Source organism: Cavia porcellus, unplaced genomic scaffold (genome assembly GCF_034190915.1).
Source record: "Cavia porcellus strain 051 isolate PalLab524CR breed Dunkin Hartley unplaced genomic scaffold, mCavPor4.1 scaffold_27, whole genome shotgun sequence".
Classification (NCBI taxonomy): domain Eukaryota; kingdom Metazoa; phylum Chordata; class Mammalia; order Rodentia; family Caviidae; genus Cavia; species Cavia porcellus.
In genome coordinates, this window is record NW_026947510.1 from 22,950,338 (window position 1) to 22,977,219 (window position 26,882).

Below are 26,882 nucleotides of genomic sequence, written 5' to 3' on the forward strand. Positions count from 1 at the left end.
GTACACTACATGTGTTGGTGTGGTGTTTTGTTTTGTTTTGTTTTGATTGAGACAAGGTCTCACTGTATAGTGCAGGCTGGCCTTAAACTTGCTTATGTAACCCAGGCTGGCCTCAAACTCACGGTGATCCTCCTGGCTCAGCCTCCTCAGTGCTGGGATTATAGGCATGTGCCACCAATGCTTGGCCCAGCCATGTGAAAGAATAAAAGTATGTTGAAATAATTAGATGCAAGTTAGCAAAATTGACCCACGAACAGATAAGATAACTGTAAATTGAAGGATAATAATCTAAAGAAAATATCCTTAGTTCAAAGTTCAGGTAATGTTTGTTTGTTTTTAGTAGTGCCAGGGTGGACTTAAACTAGCTTATATCTCCGCCTCCTGAGTGTTCAGATGATTTTCTAGTTAGATTCTTTAGAATGATAAATTTCCTGTTGTTTTAAAAGATTTTTTTAAAATAAGTCAGTACATGCAGTTATGACTAGCTGCTAGGTAGTCTGAAGCAGAAAAATCAAATGTTTGAAGCCTGCTTGGGGTACATAGTGAGACACCATGCTGAACAAGCACTTTACCACTAACCTATAGTCAGTCCCAACCCTAAAAGTTTAGTAAAAAGATAGCTGGGCATGATGGCATGTGCCCTCCAGGCTTCTATGGAAGCTGAGGTTAGATCATCACTTTAGTCCATGAGTTTATGGTTACTTTTGGCTACATGGCAAGACCTTATAGTTTTCCTTACTTAGGTTATAAAGTTGCTGCTGTTACTAAAACTGATCATTGTTAGCAGAAAAAAGAATGCAGTATGTCAGTTTCTTAATAAATATCAAAATCCTAAATAAAATCTGACAAAACCAAGTCTAGACATTTGCTTAAAAAAAATCAATGATGAAGGAATACAGATATAATTTTACATGAACAAATTGTTAATTCGTGTTGATTAGAAAAGGAAAATGCTATGATTTCGTGTGACTTACTTTAATTCTTATGCTTCCTGAAAATTCTTAGAAAATGGAAGAAAACCTTTAAGATTTCTTAACATCTGTTATATTGCCATTAGTGTGAGAAATGATGTCTAGTGCCCTGTTTTTAGACAGGATTTTTGGATTCTGAGCAATATGTTTGTGTGTGGCGTCTGGTAAGGACCTCCTGGTGGATTGCATTGCAAGACCTTTCATTCCTAGTGGTTAGTTTTTTAGGGTTTTAGAGAATGATACATGTGGGATGATCAAATTTTAGCATCATGTAAGATTTTATAATAACAATAGAAGGCAGTCTTGTGTTTCAAAGACAAGTCCATAAATTGAATTTTTCTTAAAATAATCAAATGAATCCAGTATCTTTTCAGTTTGCAGTTCTGAAATACAATTATAAATACTAGATTTAGGTGGTTCCAATTACTTTCTCAGCTATCACTCAGTTTTTACCATATGTTCATTCTCTGTAATTATCTAAGATCCTTAAACACTTTATTAAAAGGCTCAAACTGTGTGTCCATTCTGGAATTACTGTTTTATATATGTATTCTCCCATTTGTGTGGTCTTGATGTGTTAAGCATTTCTTGTTATTGGTGTTTTCTCTTTTTGCCTCAGGGATTGAACCCAAGACCTGCATTCAGGTATGTCTACAGTCCTTTTTTTCCTGTTTTTTATTTTGAGACAGAGTCTCACTGACTTGTTCAGGTCCCTTGAGCTTGAGATCCTGCTGTCCCAGTCTCCCAGAATGTTGAGATTAAAGACAAGTGCCAGTAAGGATTTATTTCTTTTGCCTTATTTTTTGCCTTTAAATTTCACTGCATGTTAGTGGCAACAATTTAGTCTCATGAAGTTATTAGAAAATCACCTTTTTTTTTGGTACCAGGGATTGAACTCATGGCCTGGTGTTTGCCATGCAGGCATTTATGCCACTGAGCTAAACCTCTGGCTAGAAATCACTCTTTACTCATTTGTATCTGCTCTACTTGAGAACGTGGACCTGAGGAGCAATTTTTTTGTTGTTTATTTTTCCTTTTGCCTTTATTTGGATTATTTAGATACATTTTTATTCTATCTAAGCAACCTTCATTTTTGCCCCATAACACTGTTTTTAGATAATGTATTAAAATTTTAAATTTTAAAAGTTTACTTTAAATTAATATTATTTGGCTTCCAATTAACCAAATCTTATAACTATATAAATCTACCATCCTCTCCTACACTTCCCTACATGTTACCTTTATCATATGTGAAAGAGTTGCTGGCCCAGATGGAACACTGTAACCAGAAAAGGCTGCAGCTAAACTCCCCCCCCCGCCCCCTATGGACTTGATTGTAACCCTATATCCCCATCCTTAAGAACCTGTGCGCCAATGAGATACCTATGCATCTCTAATGGCCTTAGGGTGCTGCCCTAAGCTTAGGCTATTTAGATTCCCCCACGCCACGTGTCAGAGAGAGAGTTCACCAGAGAGAGTGTTCGCCAGAGAGAGAGCTCGCCGGATTCCAGCGGCCAGCGCCGGCCAGCACGCCAGTCTCCACTCCCTGTGTTCCCGGAGAGACCACCGGCCCCGGGTGCAGAGACCTACCACAGACTTTTTCCGCTCTCCTCATCCCATCCTCCCCCTTCTCTCAGACCTAACAGATGATGCCCTGTGACTCGGCGGCAGGTGAGAGACTATAATTTTTCCACTTTTGTTTTATAGTCCCCTGCTGATCAAACTTCTTCACTTCTACAGTCACAAATCCACTACAACCCTGGTGAGTAACTCCCCTGATAACTTTTAAAACAGGCTGTTTCTTTCCCAGCGTGCGCTCTTTCCTCCCTGTGTCCCCGACCCGCGCGCCCTTCTTCCGGCTCCCGCGCACAGCCTCGGCGCCGCCGGTCCCACAGTCATGGGACGGCCTCCCGCGTGGCCCGAGAGGCCTAGACACCCCAGGGGGGGGGCCTGCGCCTGGCGCCTCTCCCTCCCCCCCCCTCTAACCACGTTATAGCTCCCTTTCTTTCGCCGGCGCAGCGGCTCTGGGCGCGAGCCCGGGCCCTTTACAAAACTTTTAAAGCAGCTTTCTTTCCCAGCGCGGCTCCTCTCCCTCCCCGCTGCGCGCCTCCTCCGCGCCGCCGGTCCCACAGTCATGGGACGGCCTCCCGCGTGGCCCGCGAGGCCTAGTCACCCCAGGGGGGGCCCGCGCCCGGCTCCTCTGCGCCCAGCGCCTCTCCCTCCCCCCTCCAACCACGTTATAGCTCCCTTTCTTTCGCCGGCACAGCGGCTCTGGGCGCGAGTGTGGCCCTTCCCATAGATCTCCTCCGCCCGCGCCCGGCTCCTCTGCACCCGGGCTCCGCCGTTCTGCCAAGGTTAAATGAGACCAGACAATGAGACCAGACAATGAGACCAGAGATTCACATCAAACTGCTTTTGATTTTAAAAACAGCCTTTTTTCTTTCTTTTCGCTCTCACATTGCTTTCCAATTCTGTGGGCCTCGTGGCTTTGGCCTCCAGCCCAGCCCATTTCCTGTTTCACCACCCGCGCGGCCACACGGCGGCAGCGTCCCGCAGCGTCCCTGCGCCGCCATACCCCGCCCGCCATAGCCGCCCAAAAGCCGTCGCTTTCACAGCGCGCCGGGGTCTAGAGCGGCCCGTGAGCTTTTCACAACAAAGCCCGCCTAACTTCACGCTGTGCCTCTCCCGCGGCCACAGCATACTACTCGCCCTGCTCCGCGCAGCAAGCAAGCCGTGCCTCTGACTGCCTCTGCCGCCGCCCCGCCCCGCCCCTCCGGGGCGCGGCCACCCCCTCTGTCGCCCGCCTTGGCCGTCGCCCCGCCCCTCCGGGGGACCGAACGTGAGCCACAGCTCCCATTGGCGCCAGGCGTCAACTGGGATCACCACTCGGGGCCTCCAAGCCCCACCCCCTTACGCGGTCGCAGCGAAACCACGTCATTTCCCTGCGCCGCTTAGCGCGTCACAGTAAGCCTCCGTTCTCTGCTTACGGTATCCCGCGTTCGCCCTGCCCACTCTACACGGCCCGCCCCTCCGCGGTACCGGGCAACAGGCTGCCACTGCTGCCTCACGACAACCAAACACGCGCTGGGCGCGTGCCACAGATCTCAGTGTTTCAACCTGCCTTTAATACTACACATTTCCAAAGTCTCACGGCCCTGCCCAAACTTTTTTTACAGTTCAGTTCCACTCGAGAGAGGCTATTTTTTTTTTTTCCTTTTTTTTCTTACAGTTTTTCTACCATTTGTTCACTATTGCTGGCCACCTGATAATTTTACCAACCTGCCTGCCTTATAATCTTAAATGCTGATATTAAATTCCTACATACTTACTTAAGTCTACTATAGTCCAAATCCCAAACAAAAAGGCAAAACTTGACCTTCAAACCTTATAGAGATCTTAATATGGTTTTTCATATTTTTAACACTTGTGACACTTGGAGTTCTGAGACAGGTAAACCTACACAAGGTGGAGCTGCCTGCCCCCTCCATGGACCACGCTCAAATGCAGCAGAAGACGCCCCATCCTGGCATTCTTTGAGACCTTACTCCAGGGCTACTGGACTGTCCTAGCCACCAGAGAGTGGGTAAGTCATCCTAAGTAATAGCCCTTAAAAAAATATCGACATTGCCAGATTCGTCACCGACAGAAAATCGCTGCTAGAGGCTGAGGGGGTTCAGGACAACAACAGCCCCCTTTAAAGTGTCCGTCTCAGATTCCAAGTCGCACTACAGTCTCAGGTAAGATATTCTCTATATTTGTGGACATAGAGGCCATATATACAGGATTCTTCCTGAGTATTCAGGTTGCTATATTAAATCAATCTCTATGACATGGTATTGATGGTCAACCTATGCCATTTACAAACAGGCCCATTTTTATACAGGTCCCAGTCCTAAATCATAAAATGCTTTTATTCCCTTTTAAACTGCCATTCTGGTTTCACATCACTCAGGCCCTAGATCTAACCATCCTTTTGATGCTCATCTCTGCCTTATGACTCACAGGTTGTCATGTTTTGTTGTCGAGTTTGATTCTTAATTTCTCACATTCTATTAATGATCATTTCTATAGCAGGAGTCCCTAACACGATTGCTTACAGTCTCCAACATCATATATACCAGAGTCAAGCCTTACCTACCTACCTTTTAACTTTTATGCTTTCATAGGGGGAGTAAACACATCTCATAACTTCACTCCTCCTAATCCCACGTTTATTTTTCAGAATTCTGCCTTGCCACCTCAACGTCACCCTGATAAAATACCATCTCAAAACCAAAGTCACCTTCCTATCTACCTCATCTGGGTCCTTAAATATAATAGTGCCATCTCTCCTAATGACATTATGTCTCTTTGTTTTTCCAGTCTGACATACATACATTCACCAGTGAAGTTGTCCTGGCTAAAACACCTGGCATCAGTGTCTACCTGGACATCAACCTTCATCCCGTCGAACTCCCCTAGACCCCCAATACAGCGCCCTCAGCCAGCAGGAAGTAGTTACAGAGAGAGATCTTCGCCCCTTTTCCTAATAACCAGAAGACGGGATATGAAAGAGTTGCTGGCCCAGATGGAACACTGTAACCAGAAAAGGCTGCAGCTAAACTCCCCCCCCCCGCCCCCATGGACTTGATTGTAACCCTATATCCCCATCCTTAAGAACCTGTGCGCCAATGAGATACCTATGCATCTCTAATGGCCTTAGGGTGCTGCCCTAAGCTTAGGCTATTTAAATTCCCCCACGCCACGTGTCAGAGAGAGAGTTCACCAGAGAGAGAGTTCGCCAGAGAGAGAGAGCTCGCCAGATTCCAGCGGCCAGCGCCGGCCAGCGCGCCAGTCTCCATTCCCCGTGTTCCCGGAGAGACCACAGCCCGGCCCCGGGCTCGGTGCAGAGATGCTGCGCCCCGGGGCCGGCGGCGGGGGGCCCCCTCCCTGCATTCCCGGAATAAAGTCACCGCTGCCCACTACTTTCACGGCTGTCCACTCCGCTCCATTCCTCCCACGGACTTCTCCTCTCCTCCCCCTTCTCTCAGACCTAACAATATGAATTGGATCTATGTATGATAAACCCCACCAAATAACTATCTTTTTATTTCAAAAAGTCCACCAAATGACTGTATTTTTTTCAAACAGCCCTATGTCCTTTTGATACAGGGGAGTGAAACTCCCAGCCTACTATATGTCACTGTAAGTTCCTGTTCTTCAAAATTTAAGAATGAATTTTAGGAACAGTGGAGGTTAAGAGTAGCAATATTTATTGAGAGAAAGAAATTTTTTGTTGTAGAGAGACAGATGAGGTTCTGAGTGGGTTGTCTGAGGAGCAATTTTAAAAAGCCCTATAGTGGTTGTTCAGAATGACTCTTAATTATTTTATCTTACCAAACTCTTCCTTTAAAATGTCATTACTGAAGTGTGGGGGATGAGGAGTCACTTTGAAGGCCCTGGCCCCCTCGGGACCTGCAGTAAACAATAGCCCCCAGTATGTGAGACAGAGATGGGACAGGAATGCCTGATCTCAGTGGGGGAAAATGTTCCCTCCCTCTCAACCCATGCTGTGTGACTTGGCTTTGTTTGCAGAGTCATGAGGAAGTGGCCGACCACCATTGTGACACTAAAGAACAAATATAATCAAAAACATTCTTAGGCTAATGGAGTTCCTCCTGGGCTAGTGGGGCTAGAAGAACTGGTTTTGCTTGTTTGCTTAACATAGATAGTTCAGATAAACATTGTAGTCTGTCACAAAGCTTGTCACAAAGAATGCTTTTTCAAGATAATCGTCTGTGTTTTGTGAATTGATCTGGTTTACTGTATAAGACCCTAAAAATAAAGCACAGCGTGCAGTGCAGTGCAGTGCAGTTGCAATTGCCGTGTCTCTCTTTCTTTTCCTCGCGCTGCACCCCCCGTGTCCCGATTTGGTGTGTGTGTGCCTCTTCCCGGGGTTCAGAGTGCACTAGACACTCTCAACACTGAAGAATACTTGAAAAGTGAAATAATTCTTTTCTTTTGTCTTATTAAATGAATGGGCCAGTTTTTTATGCTGTGTCTAAGGCAGTTTATTTCACAATATAGATCTGTAACCAGGTGTGTCAGAATAATTAAAGGTGCTCATTAACAATGCAACCTCCTGGGCTCTCTTTCAACTCTGCAATCCATTAGTGTGTAACAGTGTTTTAGAGATTTGCATTTTAACACAGTTTTCAAGGAATTTTTTAATTCAAACTGAAGCTGGGTGTGGTGGCGTGTGCCTGTAGTCCCAGCTACTCGGGAGTCTGAGATGGGGAGGATTGCTTGAGTCCAGGAGTTCTGGGCTGCAGTGTGCTATGCAGGTTGGGTGTCCGCACTAAGTTTGGCATCAATATGGTGACCTCCCAGGAGTCGAGGATCACCAGGTTGCCTAAGGAGCGGTGAACCAGCCCAGGTTGGAAACGGAGCAGGTCAAAACTCCTGTGCTGATCAGTAGTGTGATTGCGCCTGTGAATAGCCACTGCACTCCTGCCTGGGCAATATAGTGATACCCTGTCTTAAAAAAAAAAAATTCATACTGAAATTTGATAACTATTCACTTAAGGTTTCTATTAAGTATTATAAGAAGAGGAAAATAATTCTTGGTTTTAAATGAAAGTATGTGTCTTTTAATGTGAATCACTTGCTATTTGAATGTGATCTAGAAATCTAGAAGACCTAGTTTCTGTCCTGTACTTTGATTCAGTGTATTTGAACTGAGATTTCTCAGATGTTTAATTTTTGTAGTCTTTGCTTTCTTGCATCAAAAAATTAGGATGCTTGGAATTTTATTAATCTTTCAAATATTAACATCTATTTTCTTCCATTTAGTCTGCTTCTGGATTACTACAGAAGTTGATTGTGCAGTAGATCCTGTTCAGAGGAAAAATGTCACTTTTGAGCATGTTAAAAGGAGTAAGTTAAGATTTCTTCATCTTCTTTATACGTTTATGATACATAATTGATACCCTATATAAGGCCAGCATTTGATTCTCAAGGCTATTCTGGAATAGCTAAATTAAATTAAAAAAAATACTGGCAACCTTAGAATCTTTATGGGGACCTGAGTAAAGAGGATTAGGAGCCCTGGGAGAAGTGCTACATTTTAAAATCAGGGTTTTTGTTTTCCCCCAGTTTTTGGTCTTTTTGAGCCAGGGTTTCACTATGCATTTTAGGCTGGCCTTGAACTTGCAGTGATCTTCCTGCCTCCCCCTCCCAAGTTGCTGGGGTTATAGGCATGTGCCATCACATTCAGCCTTAAATAAAGGTATGTTTTTTTTTTTTTTTTTTAATTTTATAAAGCAGAATTGAGAGAAAGAAAGCTTCTGTCTGGGAGAGAGACAGAAGAGGTCCCAAGTGGGTTACCCTTAAATAAGGTTTTTAAAGTTTGATTATGGAACTAAATAGGTAAAAAATAATAGGAGATATAAAGTTATACAGGAACACTTTGGATAGTATCTTAGAAGCCTTTATAAACACAGCCTTTTACTCTGAAAATTTGTTCCATTGAAGAATTTTGAACAGAGATATGGTATGGTTTTAACAGTCTAGTTGCTGTGTTGGTAGCCTAGCCTTGAAAGTCTAGAAAGTATAAAGTTAAATGACAGCCTGTTGCCGTCATCCAGTAAGAGATGATGTTGTCTCAGACAAACATTAAAGTGAAGTTGGTGAGATGTAGTTAGATCTTGAAGGTAGGTACAGTAGGATTCCCTGATTAGAAGTTAAAAGTATAAGAGAAAGATAGATCAAGAAGATTGCAAGGTACGAGCATTTACAGGAAGAGTTGCCATTTCTGAAATTAAAAAATTAGACTGTGGGTAGAAGCAATATTCGGAATAAAGATTAAAAATTCAGTAAGTATACAGATGAGAGCACTGAATATGCACTTGAATGCATCATTTAAGTCTTTGTGTTATTTATTTATTTATTTTGTCTTTTTGCTTTTTATCGATACCAGGGATCGAACTCATGACTCCCTGCTTGCAAGGCAGGTGCTTAGGCCACTGAGCTAAATCCCCAGCCCCAAGTCTATGTGTTTAAATGAGATTACCAAGCAAGTTGAGTATGACTGGCAAAGAGAAGAGGTCTAACCTTAAGCTTCAGAGTACTCCCAGGTTAATACACCAGAGGAGGGACCAGGAACAGAGAATGAGGAGCTGTCTGTATAGTAGTTGGGGAGGGAATAAACTAGAAGAAAATGTTTCCTCACCAGGGTGAGGGGCCAGCTGGCCCTGTGAGGTGGGTGGTCCATTGAGAGTTGAATTTCAGAGCCAGGAATTTAGCTCAGTAGCTCAAGTGCTTTCCTGGAAAGCACAAGGTCATGAGTTTAATCCCAGTACAAAAAAAAAAAAAAAAAAAGAGGGAGAGAGAATTGAATTTCATTTTAGCAGTGTGTGATTGGTGTACTTGATAATGAACAACTTCAGTGTGATAGCAGGTGTTAAATTGTGAATGTTAGGAATTTACAAAAAATAGATGAGGCAGAAAAGGCAATTAAATAATTCTTGAATTTTGTTTGAAAGGAGGCTCATAGACAACTCATCCCAACAGAAAATAAAGTAGGGAACTTGATTGTGAAACCAGAGTTAGGATCATCTGAGAATATGGAAGGAAGAGCAGTGTGTAATTTCTAGAAAAGGTAGAAAGTTTTGTGAGAGCTGGTGAGTGGATTAGGGAACTATGACTGTTAGAACCACTTAAATTTGGATCATTGATTTATATTAAGACCAGTCAACAAAAACACTTCTAATTTCAATTTTTTCTCCAAATATGCATTCTGAAATTTTAGTTTTGTATTGTGCTCTTTTGTATGCTTTACTAATCTGATATGCCTTTGATTTGGGGAATAATAGAGCCTGAGTAATTGTCTTTCAAGGAATGTTTAGTAAGAAATCTTTCTATAAGAAGAATTTGAAGTTCCCCACTTCCAACTCTGAAGTGGAATTTTAATAAGGGCTGTTGGCTGGGTGGCAGCTCGTGTGTGTAATCCCAGCTACCGAGCAGGCTGAGTCAGAAGGATTACAAATTAAAGCCAACCTGGGCAATCTAGCAAGCCCATATCTCAAAATAAAAAATTAAAAGGGTCAGATGTTTTCAATGGTAGAGCTGTCCAAGATTCATTCCCTTGAACAGGAGTCAAATCATTCAAATTTTTAAAAATTTAGCAAGGCCTGGGAATGAATCGGTAATTAGTGTTCATTAGATTCAATCCCTAGTGCCATCGCCACACATGCGCCTGTACAAAATTAATGTGGGCTTCTTATAATAATTCATTTTCTTGATCCTCTTGAGCGCCATTTTTAAAATAGATTTTATATTCTTCAGTTGGGAATACTTTGACCAAAAAGTTGAAAGAGAATGTAGTTAATTTGAAAAGTAAATATTTAATCTCTTGTTTTACTCTTTTCACTTTAATGTTGGCATTAAATCCATGAGGAGTATGTAGTCCCATCTGACTTCAAACTTGGGGCGATCTTTCTGCCTTCTGCCAGGTTTCAGAAGTATACTACCACACCTGGTTGATTATTTTGACCAGTTTTGTATCAGTCTTGTTTTCCTATGTGGTTGTCTTTGAATACTTTTTTAAAAATGTACTCTTTTTAAAAATTAATCAGCTACTAAATGAAATTTATTGTAGAATAATTTATATATTTGTGTATGGAAAGAACAAAAACGATTACATAATTAAAAATACAGTTAGGAACTTGGGAAGGAAGAAAGACATTAACACATCCTTGTAAAACATACACAAATCAAAGGCTTTTGAGTTTGGGAAAAAGTGTGACTAAAAGAACTGTATTATAGCAGTTTACATTGTCCTCAAATGTATTGTCTTTTGTTTTATTTATTTTTCTTATTTTTTTTGAGACAGAGTCTCACTATGGAGCTTAGGCTTGTCTTTGCAGTGCTGAGATTTCAAGTGTATGCCACTACATCTGACTCATTGTATGGGAAAAAAATGTAGTCTTTTAATAATGCAGCCAAGGGGGCTGGGGATTTAGCTCAGCGGCAAAAGTGCCTGCCTTGCAAGCGGGCAGTCGTGAGTTTGATCCCTGGTACCAATAAACAGGAAAAAGACAAAAAAAAAAAAAAAAATGCAGCCAAGACGTTTTAAGCATAAATTTTTTGAATTGTAACATGTTTGCATATAGGTGCCCAAATCATAAATCATCACAAAGTGAGCACACCTATGTCAGTAGTGCCCAACTCAAGAGCAGGGAGAGTATTAACAGATCTCCAGAGCCTTTTAGTAGCTTCTTTCTACTTACTATTTCCTCCTGTCTCTGGATAGTCATTTTCCTGATATTTTTATTAGTTTTCCCTATTTCTGAGGTTGTTTTTTTTTTTTTGTTTTTTGTTTTGTCTTTTTATCGGTACCAGGGATTGAACTCACGACTGCCTGCTTGCAAGGCAGGCGCTTATGCCACTGAGCTAAATCCCCAGCCCCAGGTTTTTTTTTTTAATAGTTGTATTACCTGTAGAATGTGCCCTTTTGGGTTTGTCTTCTGTCATTGAGTGTGATGCTTTTGAGATCCAACCACATTATTTGCAGTTGTAGTTAATTTATCCTCACAGCACAGTAATGCCATTACACGAATACTGCAATACAGTATATTTATTTAGGTTTTTCAGTGATTGTTTCCAGTTTTGAACTCAAGTAACATTCTTGGTGAACCATATGTTTGCATTTCTTCTGGGCTTTGGAGTGAGCAGAACTTTGTTTTTAATGATTAACTTTGTGAACGTTTTAGTAAAAATTTTAAGGAGTGAATCAGTAACTTTCAGAGACCTACCAAGTCTAACAAAAACTAATCAAAAAACAAACCTTTCTGACTCTAGCAATTGTAATGTTTTCTAGGTAGGCATGGTGGTGGACACCAGTAGTTCAAGCACTCAGGAGGCTGAGGCAGGAAGATCACTGCAAATTCCAGGCCAACCTCAGCTGCATATTGAGTTCAAGGCCAGCCTGAACTACAAAGTGAGACCTGTGTCAAAACCAAACCACACCAAACAAACAAAAAATCATAATATTTTCTGGAAATGCTTGTGGGAAATGTCCTAGAAGTAGTGATACAGTATAATCATGACCAGAAATTGTAGGTTCTCAGATTGCTTTTTGGCTATGTCTTTTTTTTTTTTTGTACCAGAGACTGAACTCAGGGCCTCACACTTGCCAGGCAGGTGCTTACGTTACTGAGCTAAATCCCCAGCTCCTTTTTGGCCATGTTTTAATGTGGTAGTTTCTTTTTAACTCTGCCCAGTGTTTTCTTTTTTTTTTTTTTTCCACTGAGAAAATAGAAGTTGAAGTCCTTTTTGTTGGCATAATTAGGAGATGTTGTATATTGGAAATAAGGATAAGGAGAGATGCTTCTGAGTGCTTATTAAAGGTCCTTTTTGTATACTTTTTCCTTGACATAAAGAGAAAGCCCAGTTAATTATATAACCAAAGTAAATGTGATATTTTAAGAGGAAGCCTTGGTAATTTACTAACGAGAAGCATTATTTAAAGTATTTGACAAATTATCTTATTTTAGGTGGAGGAAGCTAAACAAGAATTATAGAAAGTTGTTGAATTTTTGAAAAATCACAGAAATTTACTGTGCTTGGGGGAGGACTTCCAAAAGAAAAAGTAACTTTTCCCTTACCATGATTTTATGTCAATAAATACTTTAGTATTAATTTTATTAGGGACTAATTAAAAGTTATTATTTGGTATTTTAGAAATACATGCATTTATTTTTAATATATCCTTCTAGTATCCTTTTTTTATAATTTTCATTTTTTGTTTGTTGAAGCTTTAAGTTGCGAGAATAGTCTAAAAGTTGTTCTTCCCATACCTGAAACCCACTCCTACTTAGTGTTATGCTGTTTTTTCACTTTACATCATGCCTTTCCTTAACCGTTTAAGAGTCAGTTGTAGATAAAAGTCAGTTGTAATATTTTGTTACTCGTAATGTACTACTTGTGTTAGAGATACTGTGAATAAGGATATTTTATACTACTCTAGTATAACTGTTAAAATTAGTAAATTTATTGTGAATACAAAACAATTACAGGTTCACATTCCATAACTAGAGGTCAGCATTCATTCCAAGAGTATCCTTCAAGGACTAACCAGTTGTATCCTTGTCCTCCATGCCCCAGTGTTGAGATCCAGTCGAGGATTGCACAGAGCATTTAGTTTTATCATTAATATGAGATAGCTGTTCATTCCTTTTTGTGAGTGGAAAAGAGAGTCTTTCATAATTTTTTACAATTGTGAAATAGTGATTGCTAATTATTTATAAAATGTTTAACCATTTGTATTGAATTTTAATATGGTTTCCAATTTATTGTTGTTAAAAATAGCACTGTAATGAACATCCTAACATAGTCTTTGCATACCTGTTTAATTATTTCCCCAGAATAAATTTCTAGGGGCTGGGAATACGCTCAGTGGCATAAATGCCTGTCTGATAAAGGTGAGGGCATGATTTCAATCCCCAGTACCGTACAAAACAAAACAAGACAAAAATCCCCACAAAGAATCAACCACTGAGATCTTGTTCTATAGAATAAATTTCTAAAAGCCATCTTTCTTATACTGCTTGATATCTCTATTGGGAATTCAGGAATACATGAGAATGTTTGCATGAACCTTTGCTACTTTAGGGTACGTTTATGAAGTCTGTGCTGTAGCATCATAGAAAACCAAAACACAATTATCTCCTCCTTCTAATCAAGGAACATTTTATAAATGTATGAACAAATCCATAGGTACTAACATGTGGTCTCTAGAAGTTAATGTGATTCAAATTGTTAATATGATTTAAACCAGTTAAGTATGGGCAAACCTAATATAGCCCTCAGTCGTTTTTTAAAAAATCAGTCCTCAGTCCTTTTAATCTGTCCTTAAAACATTTTTTATGTTATAATGTAGCATCTGTACAGGTTTGCATTTTAATATGTTGTTTATTTACAGAGCTAAGCTATGATATGAATGAGAATTCTACTTTTCCATCTTATGAAAACTATTGGTGTAGGTTAAAGAGTGATGTCTACATAGATTCAACAGTTGTTAATGTTACTTTGTGTGTGTGTGTGTATGTGGGCACACACATGCATATAGTATGCCTTTCTCCCCTGAACATTTGAAAGAAAGAAAGAACAGCTTGGGTATAAAACAACTCAAGAATAAGGACATTCTAATTTATCCTTCTCAAGGAAAACACTAGTTTTTAGAAATATCATATATTCTCCAGTATGTTTTTTATGGAAAAGCATCAAAATTCATGCATTACATTTGTCTTGTCTTAAAACTTCATAAGTAGGTTTATATTATTTTGCTTCATAAGTGTGCTTATACTACTTTCCTTATATAGATGCTTATCTTTTGTATCTTTAAAAAAATTTTATTTAAAGACTAAAAACACAAAAAGGGTAGAAATAATACATAATTTCAAAAAAACCAAACAGTAATCACTAGTTGATGATTACATATTGTCCTCCTACAAATAGTTGTTCAAGCTTGTAACACAGTAGTTAGATCAACATTATGACATGCTCCTGCTGACATTTAAAAGAAGAAAAACTGAAAAGCTAATTACTCAAAGTTTAAAAGCTAGGTAGCTGATGGTAGCTTGACCGAGAACACTTCAGTATTGTGTGAAGCAGGAATGTATATTGGAGCAAGGTGAGGAATGAGTGGAGATGATAAAATGAAGACAGACAGTGCTCAGTCAACTTTTTCAGGAAATGGAGAGAGAAATGGGCTGCTACCTGGCAGAAGTTCTGGAGATGAAGGAACACTGTCTGAAACTTGAATGAGACTTCTGCAGCTGAATAGGGAGAAAGAGAAAGGACCAGACAGTGAGAGGATCTGAAACTGAGTGGGAGAACTGGCTCCTATGTTACCACAACAGGAAGGAACATGAGTGTGCAGAGGTATTGGATTGGTTTCTTGAATACTATCAGACCTGGGAGTTCCTCTTCTCTGTGAAGTGCTCAAGAGTGGAGAAAGGATGAATGTGGTGGAGGTGCTAGAAGCATAAGGAAATAGCAGAGGCTGGAAATAATTTTCAGAGGAGAGAAGCGAAATGATCTCTGAAATCTGTTAGGCCACTTTGAAAGCCCATTAGAAGTTGATTTGTACATTGGTTTGGATTGTGTAGTTACGAATAGCAAAACTGAAATTCAAGCAGCTTAAGTAAAAACCTCTTAAGCTTATTAGTCTCCCATGAAAAAAACAGATCTGAAATTCTAGTTCTGCTCCCGGAGGTTTTAGGAACCCAGAGTCAGAGTCAGTCTAGCTTTCCAGTTACTTACATACTTACTCATTTGTTTACAGTTTTCTTTAACTTGCCTTCCTATCATTTGAGGCTATTCTCTCAGCTATGATATGAAGCTATAGTTGTAGTGACACTCAGTGCCAAGTGCTATGAAAGGTAAGTTTTGGCTTTAGCATGCAACATCAGGGGTGTTGGTTTGTACTCTGCAGCATCAAGAGGACCCATATCTTATTTCTCAGCCCTTTTTTTCTTTCGATGGTTAAGGCAGCTGCTCATGTTAGTAAGTTGTCTTTATTCTCAAATCAGCAAAAGTTGGGTGCCGTTACTTGTAACAAAGAATAGTAGTTTAATATACTCATCATTTTTTCTATTTACTTGTCTTATTAAATAGTGGGAATTCTTGAGATAATTGTCTCTATGACTTCTGCTTGATGATTTAAAAAATTTGATAGTGTATTTTAGTTGACTATTCACATTCATCAATACATTTTTCTATAAGTTTTGCTTTTTTAAGTAAGAATTTATTCTTAGCCTGAGGTAATAAAATAGTTTATTTTTAATATTTTGGTACTTGTCTCATCATGCTATGCTATGACATCGTTTCTTTTTTTCCAGTAGAAAAGCTGGTTGCCCTAACCCTAGATAGTTTATTAGGTTTTTGTCTGATTTATGATGTCACCACTGTCATGTGGCAAATTCTGTGTGTACCTGGTTTGTTTTGTATCTTACCCAATTTAGCTGAATTTCTCATTTTTGAATAAAGGTTCTTTATCCATTCAGTTCATTTGCCAGTTTTAAAAATTGAGTTCATTGTTCCATGAAGGTTAATTTTTTGAGTTTAAAAATTTATCTTGGATACTAATCCTCTGTCAGAAGAGTAGCTAGCAAAGATTTTCTATCATTCAGTGGACTGTGTCTTCCCTCAGTTCCTTTGTTGTACAAAAGCCTTTTAATTTACTATATTTCCATTTGTTGATTCATACTGTCATTCTGTGGTCTTAGAGTCCTGTTCAGGTGCTATGGTCCATGGATTCAAATGTTTCCCCTATGTTGTTTTCAGTGTTTTTGGTTTTATATCTAGATCTTTGACCCATTTTGACCTGATTTTAGTGCAGAGTGTGAGTTAGGGATGTAGTTTCAGTTTTCTGCATCTGACTGGATGTCCAGTTTTCCCAGCACCGTTTGTTAAAGAGACTGTCTTGTCATACGTATATGGTTTTGGTCCCTTTAAAACTATTCAGGTGTCTGTTGGTGCTTGGATTTGTTTCTATGTCCTCTAGTCCATCGGTCTATATTATTGTTTTTGTGCCAGAACTTTGTTGCTTTTGTTACTGTGGTTTTACAGTATCAGTTGAAATCTGGTATGATTACTCCATCATTGCTGTTTTTGTTCAAGGTTGCTTTGGCAATTCTGGGTCTTTTTAAAAATTTAAACGAAATTCAGAATTGCTTTTTATAGTTGTGTGAAGAATGTTGTTGGTATTTGAATAGTGTGTGCATTTAATCTATAGATTATTTTTGGATATATGGCTATTTAAACACTGTTAACTCTGCCAATCCAAGAAAAGATATGCCTTTCCATTTTCTAATGTCTCCTTCAACTTCTTTGGAATTCTATAATTTTCATTATAGAGGTCTTTCACTTCCTTGATTAGATTCTTAGGTGCTCAATTTTTTGAGACCATTATACATAGAATTGATTTTCTTGTTGTTTTCTAGAGCAGGAAGTATTTATTGGGGAGGGGGGCGAGGCTTAAGAGGGACAAAAGGGATCCCAAGTAGGTGATCTCAGTCTTCTTAATGTGATGCTGAATTTTGCTTTTAACCATTTTACTGAATATTGTTGCATCTAAGAGGCATGATCCAAAACACAGAGAGTAGTTAATTTTTTTTTTATACAGGGGCTCAAACTCATCATCTGGCAGTTGCCAGGCAAGCACTTGTGCTGCAGAGCTATATCCCTTGCCCCCTGAGTAGTTGCATTTTTAAGAAAATGTGCTTTTGTAGAAGACACTGTTATTAGTTCCCTTCAGAGTACTCTCCATCTTTGAACACTTATCCTACTTTTCTGAAGGATTTTGGAAATCCTTTTCTATAAGTATCTTTAGTTATACCATTGTCACTGCATCAAAGTCCTGAACGGATTCAAAATGTTTACCTTTAATGGCCATTTTCACTTAGGAAAAGAGCCAGAAGTTGCACAGTGCCAGATCTGGAAAGGTATTCTAGTTTAAATGCTCACAAAAAGTGTTTCATGTCTCAAGAAAAGACCTTAGTCTATGTGTGAACAGGCATCTCAGTTCCCACATCTCAAAGGGCACTGTGGGAAGAGCTTGTGAGTGATCCCCTAACTTGACACTGTGTGACAGCCAGCCTCTTTGGAATTGTGCTGGATGGGAATCTGTACTACATGTTACAGGGTGACTCAGAAGAGAGATTATAAAGGTAAAAATGTTCCCAAGACTTAAAAGTATTATATAAATCATTTATTACAGTCTATATCACAACAGAAATGAAATGAAAACTGGCCTCTGGTCTTAAGTGATTGTGGCTCCTGGTTAATTCAGGCATTCCCATATGTATGGCTAGAGGAAGTTTCTCAGAAGGAAACTCTTACAGGAGCCCTTAAAAGGAGACTTTTGTTCTGATTGGTCATCTAGCCATAACTGCTGTTCATGATACTAACCTATTTAAACTAAATCAGTTTATGCATTTTGGTTGATTAAAAACTGGTGGTCAACTTAAAAAAAACACTAGCTGAACTGAATCAGTGTGGTGCTGGGTATAGAGTGGTCCACCTGAAGACTGTTGCCAGCATAAAAAGGAGACCTGAAGAGAAACAGTAGCATTGTAGATTCTTCTAAGTGTTTATTTGGAACTGTTTGGTTCTTTTTGGAGCTGTTTCTTCTGGAGGAACTTGTCATGCTAGCTTCCCTGTTATCATTGGAAGAGCTCGGGACCTTGTTGCTGAGAATGGCTGTGGCTCACTTTAGGGTAGCTCTGGTCTTTGTGTTGTGCATCACTTCCTGGCTCTGGAGGGGAAAATGTGTGCTGTTTAAATCTTCAGGAGAAGCTTGCCATGCTGGCTTCCTGATACAAAATCAGATGCTCTGAGTGAGGTGTGTGGGACCTCATTGTGGGTGAGGAGGGCTGTGGTACTTTCCCAAGGAGCTGTGGTTCTCACTTTGAGCACTGCTTCCTGGCTCCACTGCAGAACCCTCGGCCTACTGGCACTAATCCTTCATCTCATTGGCACAGATTTTCTAGGTAGCACCACTGAACTTTGGGCCTTCCGTGTGCAGATCTGTGAAACAGACTTGCATGGATCGTTGTCATAAGCTCTAGGTCTCCAGTTGAGCTTGTGGGAGGGGGTGTTGTCATGTAGGTCTTTAGCTGGACATTTGCAGGATATTGCTATAGGGTCCAGGCCTTTGGCTGGATTCTAAACATTTACTTCTGTTTTTTTTTTTTTAGAAAAAGAGAGAAGGATGCTACCAATGTTTATCAGATAATATTTTAAGGATTTTGTTAAACTCAAAAGTTGTCTACTAAAATCAAATTTTTTTTTTTTTTGCTTCATAGCTTTTTCGTGTAGCTAAAAGTTGTTTAATTAACTATTTTGGAATTATATAAGACCTGCTCAGGCTAAAAATGTTTAAATAAAAGGATACATATAAACACAAAGTAGTCTGCTACCTCTTCATCTTTCCCAACTTGGTTGAATCTAAATAACTATGAAAGAGCAACATTTTTATATTAAAATTATATAATATTGTAATAAAAATTGTTGCTCTTATTTATTTGAAATGGAAAATGATTACATTTCTTAGCAATCCCAAGTACTGGAAGTGATAGGAGAAATAAGGATCTTTAAAAATCCTAAAATTTTGAGTTTCCATGCAGTGATCATATCTTCCCCTTAGTTTGTCCTTATTCCTTGGTATTTCCACACTCTTTTTTCTTTTCCCCCATATCTCTAGCTGAAACACTTTGCACACAGCACCTTTAGTTGGAAAATAATTAGTATACTGATAATTCTCCAGATGTCCACTGCTTTTCAGACTGTTCTCAGAAAATAAGTATTAACCACTATGACTGCCAGCAGTACTGACAAGCACAGTGATAAAGTGATTTGAAAAAGCTACCATTTTTTTACCAAAAAGCTTACAATGTGTCACAGGCTTTGCCTACATTTACAAAATTTTATTGGCATTTTGTTGGCAAACCAGTGACACAGAATAATGGGTTTCATTCTGTCATTTTCATACATGCATATGACATACTTTGCTCTTACACTGTACCCATTACCATTCCTCATCCTTCCCTCTTTGATTTCCCTTCTCTAGTGATCTCCCTTCGATTATCATACCGCCCCGCACAGGGTTCCACAAATGAGAAAAGGCTTGTGATACTTGTATTTCTGAGTTTGACTTATTTAGCTTGTCATGATGAACTCCAGTTCCATCTATTTTCCTACAAGTGTCATGATCTTTATGGTTGGAAATTTATATATATATATATATTCACTTTCATATATAAGTCACATTGTGTTTATCCATGCATTCATTGAATCTATAACTTGGCTATTGTGAATAATGCTGCAATAAACATGGATGTGCAAATAAAAAGATATATAGGAAGAAATGTATATGTTATATGAAAATATTATGCAAATTTTTACAAAAGACTTGAACTGTTGTGGATTTTCATATCTGCAGCAAGCATCTTTAATCAATTCCTTGTGGGTGCCAAAAATGACTTATCTATCTGTCAATCTATACATATGTATCTCAATATATGTGATTTTTAAAAAGGGAAACAAATAGTTGCATAGACAAATCTACTTAAGGATTAACCATAAAATACTATTCAATTGCAATTTCTGTCTCCAGGACAGGAATTGCCGTGGCTAAATATTTACTTATTTTTCCTTTTCTTTCTGATAAAACATTGGGAATTTTTACTTCAGATATTTTTAACTTAAAAAACTGCTACATTTATATAAATGTGTAATTACTAACGTCAAAGTGAATCAGAATCTTGCAATACCAAAATTCTGCTAAATGCAACATGTTTTTTTGTTTTTTGGTGCTGGGGATTGAATTCATGACCTCGAGCTTGCCAGGCAGGCACTTAAGCCAATGAGCTAGATCCCCAGCCCCTATATGTTTTTTTTAAAAAGAGGTTGGCAACATAAATACTCAAGCAAACAAAATTAGGGCAGCTGAACAGTGAGAGATAAAGTCTTACATGCCCAGCAGTCAAGAATAAGGGGCGCATCATTTTGAATTCTATTCAAGACTAAAACACTCCTCTAAACCTTGACTACAATCCTTAAGAAATACTTCACTCCCTTTCTCTGTCATATAGTTTAATCTGGGCTGGGGATTTAGCTTAGTGGCATAAGCGCCTGCCTGGTGAGCACACAGTCATGAGCTCAGTCTTTGGTACCAAAAAAAAAAAAAAAAAGTTTTAATCTAGTCTACTTTAAAGCAACTTCTAAAAAGTTCCTATCTACCTATCTATATGTACACATATAGATACATCTGATATAGTGGGGAAATTATATATAAAAATATTATAACACTCAGGAAAAAGTGCTGTACTTTTTCAACTTGTATTTTGTTTCACTGTCAAAAACAGAAGACAGAGGGGAAGGGAGGGAAGAGAGGCATCATCATCCATACTCAGCAGTTTTGCCTCCTGAGGGATACTGCAAAATTCAATAGTAAATATAATTACATTGCAAATGTGTCTTTTCTTATGGCAACAATAGTAAACATTAATCCAGTCAAATCCTAGGCCTCTTATTTTGGAAAAAAAAAGGACAAAACTATAATATTTCTTGTAATCTTTATAATGAAGGTTAGCTGATTTTTTGAAAATGGCTTGTATGCATTTCTTTCTGAAATAATTTTTAAATAGATTAACACCTTTAAGAAAAAAAGCATACATCCAGAATTTTTCAGGAATTCTTTTACTTTGTTAGTAAAATATGTTTTTTCCTTCCCTAATTGAAGAACATGTTAGATTCATGGTATTTTATACTATAAAATCAAATGTAATGGTTTTTAATGACTTAAATAAAAATTCCAAGAAAATATTTTTAAAACAGATATTGTCATTTCAGTGTATCTAAAAATGGGTGATGCTATCAGTAGAATGATTTCTAGAACCTAATAGGAAACATTAAAATTACAGAAATTATGGAATCTGCTATTGACTTTCAGAATCCATAATGTGGTCCTAGTGTTACAGGCAGCTGTTAGAAATATAGGCAGTCAGAGAGGGCTACTCAAAGGAGCCAGAACAGAAGTTCAGATATCTTGCAGCCTTGGAAGAGACAATCACCTGCTCTGGGCCAGATCTCAAGACAAAAGGCAAAGCAAATACAACCATATCCCAAGGATCAACTGTCCAAATAAGTCTCTATCACTTTGAGGAAGTCAAGAGTTAGCATCACACCCCACTATAGGAAGAGTCACTGCTGTTAAGCATGGCCTCACTTACTACATCACTTGCTCCCCGATTTGTTCCTAATTTAATCAATTTTACTTGAGCAGTTAATCTTACTGGTTGACCACAGTTCTGTCCCACCTTGTGCCCACCTTTGAATTCCTATTTTCCCCTAGCTTTGACCCATTTAACCTCATGATTTTACTCTATAAAAGTCCCTAGAAAAAGACAGTCCCTGGCAACCCACTTGAGACTCCTTTTTGTCTCTGAAACAGAAGCTTGCTTTCTCTCAGTAAATATATTCCATTCTTAACCTCTGTTGTGCCTAAAATTCATTCTTTAGTTTTAGAGAACACAGCTCATACTAGACATATAGTAGGTCAGGAGTTTCATTCTCCCTGTATCACCAGTATCTGATAAAATTTATATTTCCCTATTTGTGGTTTACATGTATTAATACTAAACACTTTTTAAAAAAGTCTTTCATTGACTAATGTGTAAAATATCAAAAAACTAATAAATAAGTGTAATATTTATAGAAACATGATACAATGGTACAGATTTGCTCAGTGCATTTTTATGTGAATACAATCTTCTGTGAAAGTATTCAGAAAGGCAAAGTTTTGCAGGCTAAATTAGGATCCAGATCATAAACTGTGAGTGAGGGACAGCTTTGTATTTTACACAATTTTCTGTCTGTGCTAAAATCATGTTTACCTAGCTAGCGTCACAGACGATGATCCATTTGCGCTATAATCAAGTGCCTTTAAGGTTTTCCCAGGCTTCTCATCCACATATCCCCATAGCACAGCTCCAGGGGGCATGATTCATGTTCTGATCATATGCTCTGGGGTGCAGGTATTTGCATGGAATGTGATATGATTGGTGCTTCCTGAGGCCCTACAGGTCACCCCATACTATTTATGGGTAATACAAACAGCACAACATCAGTAACCAGAATTATGCTGATTCAGTTATCACACGCTGAGGTAGGATTTCTTTCAGCTTAGTCTATATATGTGCCTCTACAAGTGCTCACAGAGAAGTCTGCTGGACACCATGATCACTAGGCTCTCACTTAGGTTTAGTCTCCTTCCCACTTTGCTGTGCTAGAACCCCATTACTCACTCTGGGGACTTTTCCTGCTTTTTTCAGGTATAGGCTACTTTTTTGCAGGCCAGGCTCAGCACTGCTCAGCGGCAAAGTGGCCTCTCCAGTTGCATCACCAGGTATCATACCCTGTGCTGCTGATCCTCTGGGTGCCATCCATCCACCCAGGAGTCCTGTGAAAAGTCCCAACAGAGCATCTTTCCCTTGTACTCTGTGCTGATTACAGTAGAGCAGAAGTGTTGCTAGTTTATTTTAAAGGCTGAGTGAAGCAACTTGCATAGCTTTCATTAATAACCCCAGTCTTAATTAGAACACAGTGGTGTACCCTATTTGTTGAGCTGGTTTGCATGGCTTTCATTAACTGCTAAGAAACACTTGTATCAAAAGCTCTGATGCCCTCCAAGGACTACAGCTTTGTTACTGGGTCAAATTTGTACTTTCACTCCTGGTATCAGTTACCTCCAATGACTATGTGATCCTTGGTCAAAAGATGCCTGTTGGAGCATCTATTGCCCTCTGGACATGCCTGGGTTCCTGACGCACACACAGCTCTGTATCCAGGAGGCCACACAATGGCCCCCACCATGTAAACAGACTAAACCCCACTGGTTGATTAAACATGTCTAAATTCTTCCTAATCTAAAGATGGTACTCTTGTGACGAGTCATACTGATACCTTGAATACTGGTGATTTTAAGGAGTCATATCCCTTGGTGCTGCTATTACCTGCTTTTTTTTTTTTTTTTTTTTTTTTTTTGTCTTCTTGAGACATGATCTCTCTATGCAGTTGAGGGTGGCCTTGAGCTCACTTTTAGCCTAGGCTGGTCTCAAATTCACAATGATCCTCCTGCCTTAGCATTTCAAGTGCTGGGATGTGGTACTTGGTACTTGGTGGGACAGCTTGGGGCTGTTCTCAGGCAGGGTTCTGATCAGAGTGATTCCATGTGCTCTCGGTATGCTTATCTCAACATCAGCCGCATTTCTTTCATGGCAGTTCTGAGCTGTCAGGCAGAATGTTCCTACAGAGTGGACACTGCGTTTTTTTGAGATGTGGGCCCAATTGTACTATTGTAGCATTACTTCTGCTATATTCTGTTTGCTGAGGAAGTCACAGAAAACGACAAGGTGTAAGGACAAGCAACACAGAATCTTAACTCCATACATCTCAGATGCAAGTTTGACAAAAAGTGTTAAAAATTTACGATCATCGGCAAACTAATGCATCCTGCCTTATTTTATACAGAAGTTGAGTAAGAGTCACATATCACAAAGTAATAATTTCTGTCTTTTAAAACTAAACAGCAGAACAAGTGGGCAGTAAAGCTTCTTTCTTTAATGAAAAAGCAGAAATGGCCACAGTTCCATACCGGGTATGGCAACACACCATTTATATCCAATCTTAGATGATTATATGTCAAAAATTACAAGTATTAGTCATTTTAAACTTAGTTATCTTTACAGTCTGTGTCATACACATATAATATGAAAAGCTTTAAGAAACAGATAAGCAAAAGATTTTTTGACCAGTGATTGTACTTCTCAGTAGCACAAACTCCAATTACAGTATAAGAAAAACATAGGTTAAAGTTTAAGCTTCAAGGTCCATTCTAAGAAAATCATACAAAATTGTCAGAAAGAAACCAAACTCAAAAATGCAAACTCTCCATTATTGATTTTGTGATTGCTGATGTTTATTAGTGAGGATTACAGAAACTGGAATAAGTGCTGCTTTGAAAATCATATATAATTTATGGCTCTAACCTGGTCAGTATTTGGCTGTTGTCTTAGAAAGCAGTATCTAATTTCTTTAGACATTAGATTTCTGAACCCTAACATAAGGAACCACATTATTTCCAGCTATAACAATCACCTATAATCCATCATCATTCTGTGAAGAAGAAAGACAGAGGTGTGATGGAAACAAGCTCTGAACTAGATACTAGGATAAGTGGATTCTGGTTTCTTTGCAGCATGACCTGCTGGATAAGCCCAGCTGTGTTATTCTACATTATGGCAGATTGTATCAATGTATTAATGTGGCTCTTCTTCCCTTTTTTTTTTTTTTTTTAAAGTACTGGAGATTGAACCTAGGGCATCATGCATGCTAGGCACGTGCTGCACCAGAGTTATATATTCAGTCTTCTTTATCTACTGAGTCAGGGTTTTGCTAACTAAGTTGCTCATGCTGGCCATGAACTTGTGATCCTCCTGTCTCACTCTCTTAGATAATTGGTATTATAGCAGTGTATCATCACTCTGTTTTGGTTTGAAGCGTCAATCAACTTACCTGTTTTATGGTATTCACAGGTTTTTTTGTTTCATTATTTTTTGCAATTAGCATTTTTACCTTCCTGTTTGTCTGAATTTCGTGTTACTTAGGAGAACAAATACTAGTAATGGCTTCCTCCAGGGAGTGCTTATTCAATCATCTGATTCCTCTAAACTTCCTGGAGACTATGTTTTAAAAGCTGTTTAGTTCTTTTTCTGGAAACTTTAATGGAAGTGGTGACTAGAGGCACAAGGCAGTAGGGAGAAAGATAAGTTATAACTTCTAAAACTTTCTACTGAGTGCTTCCTCTGGTGTGTTTTTGAGACCTTTCCTTCTAATACTTCAAGGACAATTCACTTACCCCTTATGTTAGCCAAGATGAGACTGGAATCATCTAAAATGAAATATTACTTAGAATATAAGCACATGAGCATGTGTGGACACACATACCCACACAATTTTTTACAACCCACACAAACATAATAATAAATATATGTCAATAAACTTTTCATCCTCAAATTGACAAACGCTAGCTGCTAACTGCCTTGCCAACCACAGCTTCCTAGATATATGTTGTGTTTGAAGTAAATCCATCCTTTAAATACACAAGATTCAACATTAGCTTTTGTTAATATGGGAATAATCTTAATGTGGACTGTTGCTCCTTTTTTCCTTCTAGATTACTTCCTAGGTCTGTTATAGCAAGTAGCCAAGTTGTTTAGTGATATGCTACCGTTACACATTTTCTGAGCTCAGGATTGCCTCCTCTCTGAATGAAAGTCAATCTAGGTGACCGTACTTTGTTTCCAAAATTGTTTCTGTTTCTAATCTGAGACACCTACTGTTCTGTCTCCTCAGAACCATGAATTGATAACACACGGAGCTGAGTGGGAAGAGAGAGATCCTCCTGTCTGGACCCTTTGCTTGACTGGGCTGCTGTACATGGGGGAGTTGCTATCCTGGTGGGCCAGGCAAGTGCTGGGATTGAAGTGGGCACCCACAATGGTTTGTTAAGAAAGACAGAAAGATGGCAGTTCCAACAAAGACACTTAAGAGACTGATGGCAGGTGAAACATAGTGGGAACAAACTCCCCTCCTTCAAAACTTCCAGTGCATAATTTAGTCAGGAGAAAACAGTGAGAAGGTCATACTGGAATCCATAAAATGCATCAAAATTATTCCTGTAGTTTGTCCTGAGGATTCTATTTTTACTTCTCCAACCAGTGGAAGAAGCATATCTTTTTTTTTTTTTTTTTTTATTTTTTTTATTTAAGAGGAAAAAGAGAAAAACACAAAACAAACCAAAGCGGCGTAAGGGTACACGCAATACAGAACTACAAAACAAAACAAAAAACCATAACAGTAAGAAATTACCTGCTAGTAGATTACACACTATTTTCTTGAAAATAGTTCCTCAAATCACAGTATCAAAGAACACAAGGTGGACATTCAAACAGGGAGACTGCAAACAGCTGTGTTCAATGTTCCAAAAACATTGATAAAGTCAGCTATTTAACACCCCCAAACACACTTGCTGTTATATCCGTTAGAGCTCTTTTTCTTTTTTTTTTTTTCCCTCTCTTTTTTACAACAAAATTTACACATCTTGGATTTTATTACTCCTTAGTGCTTATTACTTTCTGGGGGGGGGGGGAAGAATACAGTCAAATATGGCAAAACAAAGCTGTCAGTCAATACCAAGGATAGACATAGCACATGGTGTAGAACAGAGTACAAATTTATCAACAATGGTTATCAACGTTGTCCCTTGTTTCCTTAAAAAGAATTGTCTATCTTATTAGATATTAT

General features: G+C 38.9%; 1 protein-coding gene and 1 long non-coding RNA gene across 2 annotated transcripts in view; both read left to right on the top strand.

Annotated features, from left to right (window-relative positions):
* Yme1l1 (YME1 like 1 ATPase) overlaps window positions 1-26,882 on the top strand; it is a 128,700-nt gene that overhangs the window by 11,056 nt on the left and 90,762 nt on the right. The window lies entirely within an intron of this gene.
* Window positions 1,623-26,251, top strand: LOC134473612 (uncharacterized). The gene is made up of 3 exons (XR_010043961.1): window positions 1,623-2,642; window positions 7,803-7,886; window positions 25,932-26,251. It is a non-coding gene; the product is annotated as an uncharacterized LOC134473612 (long non-coding RNA).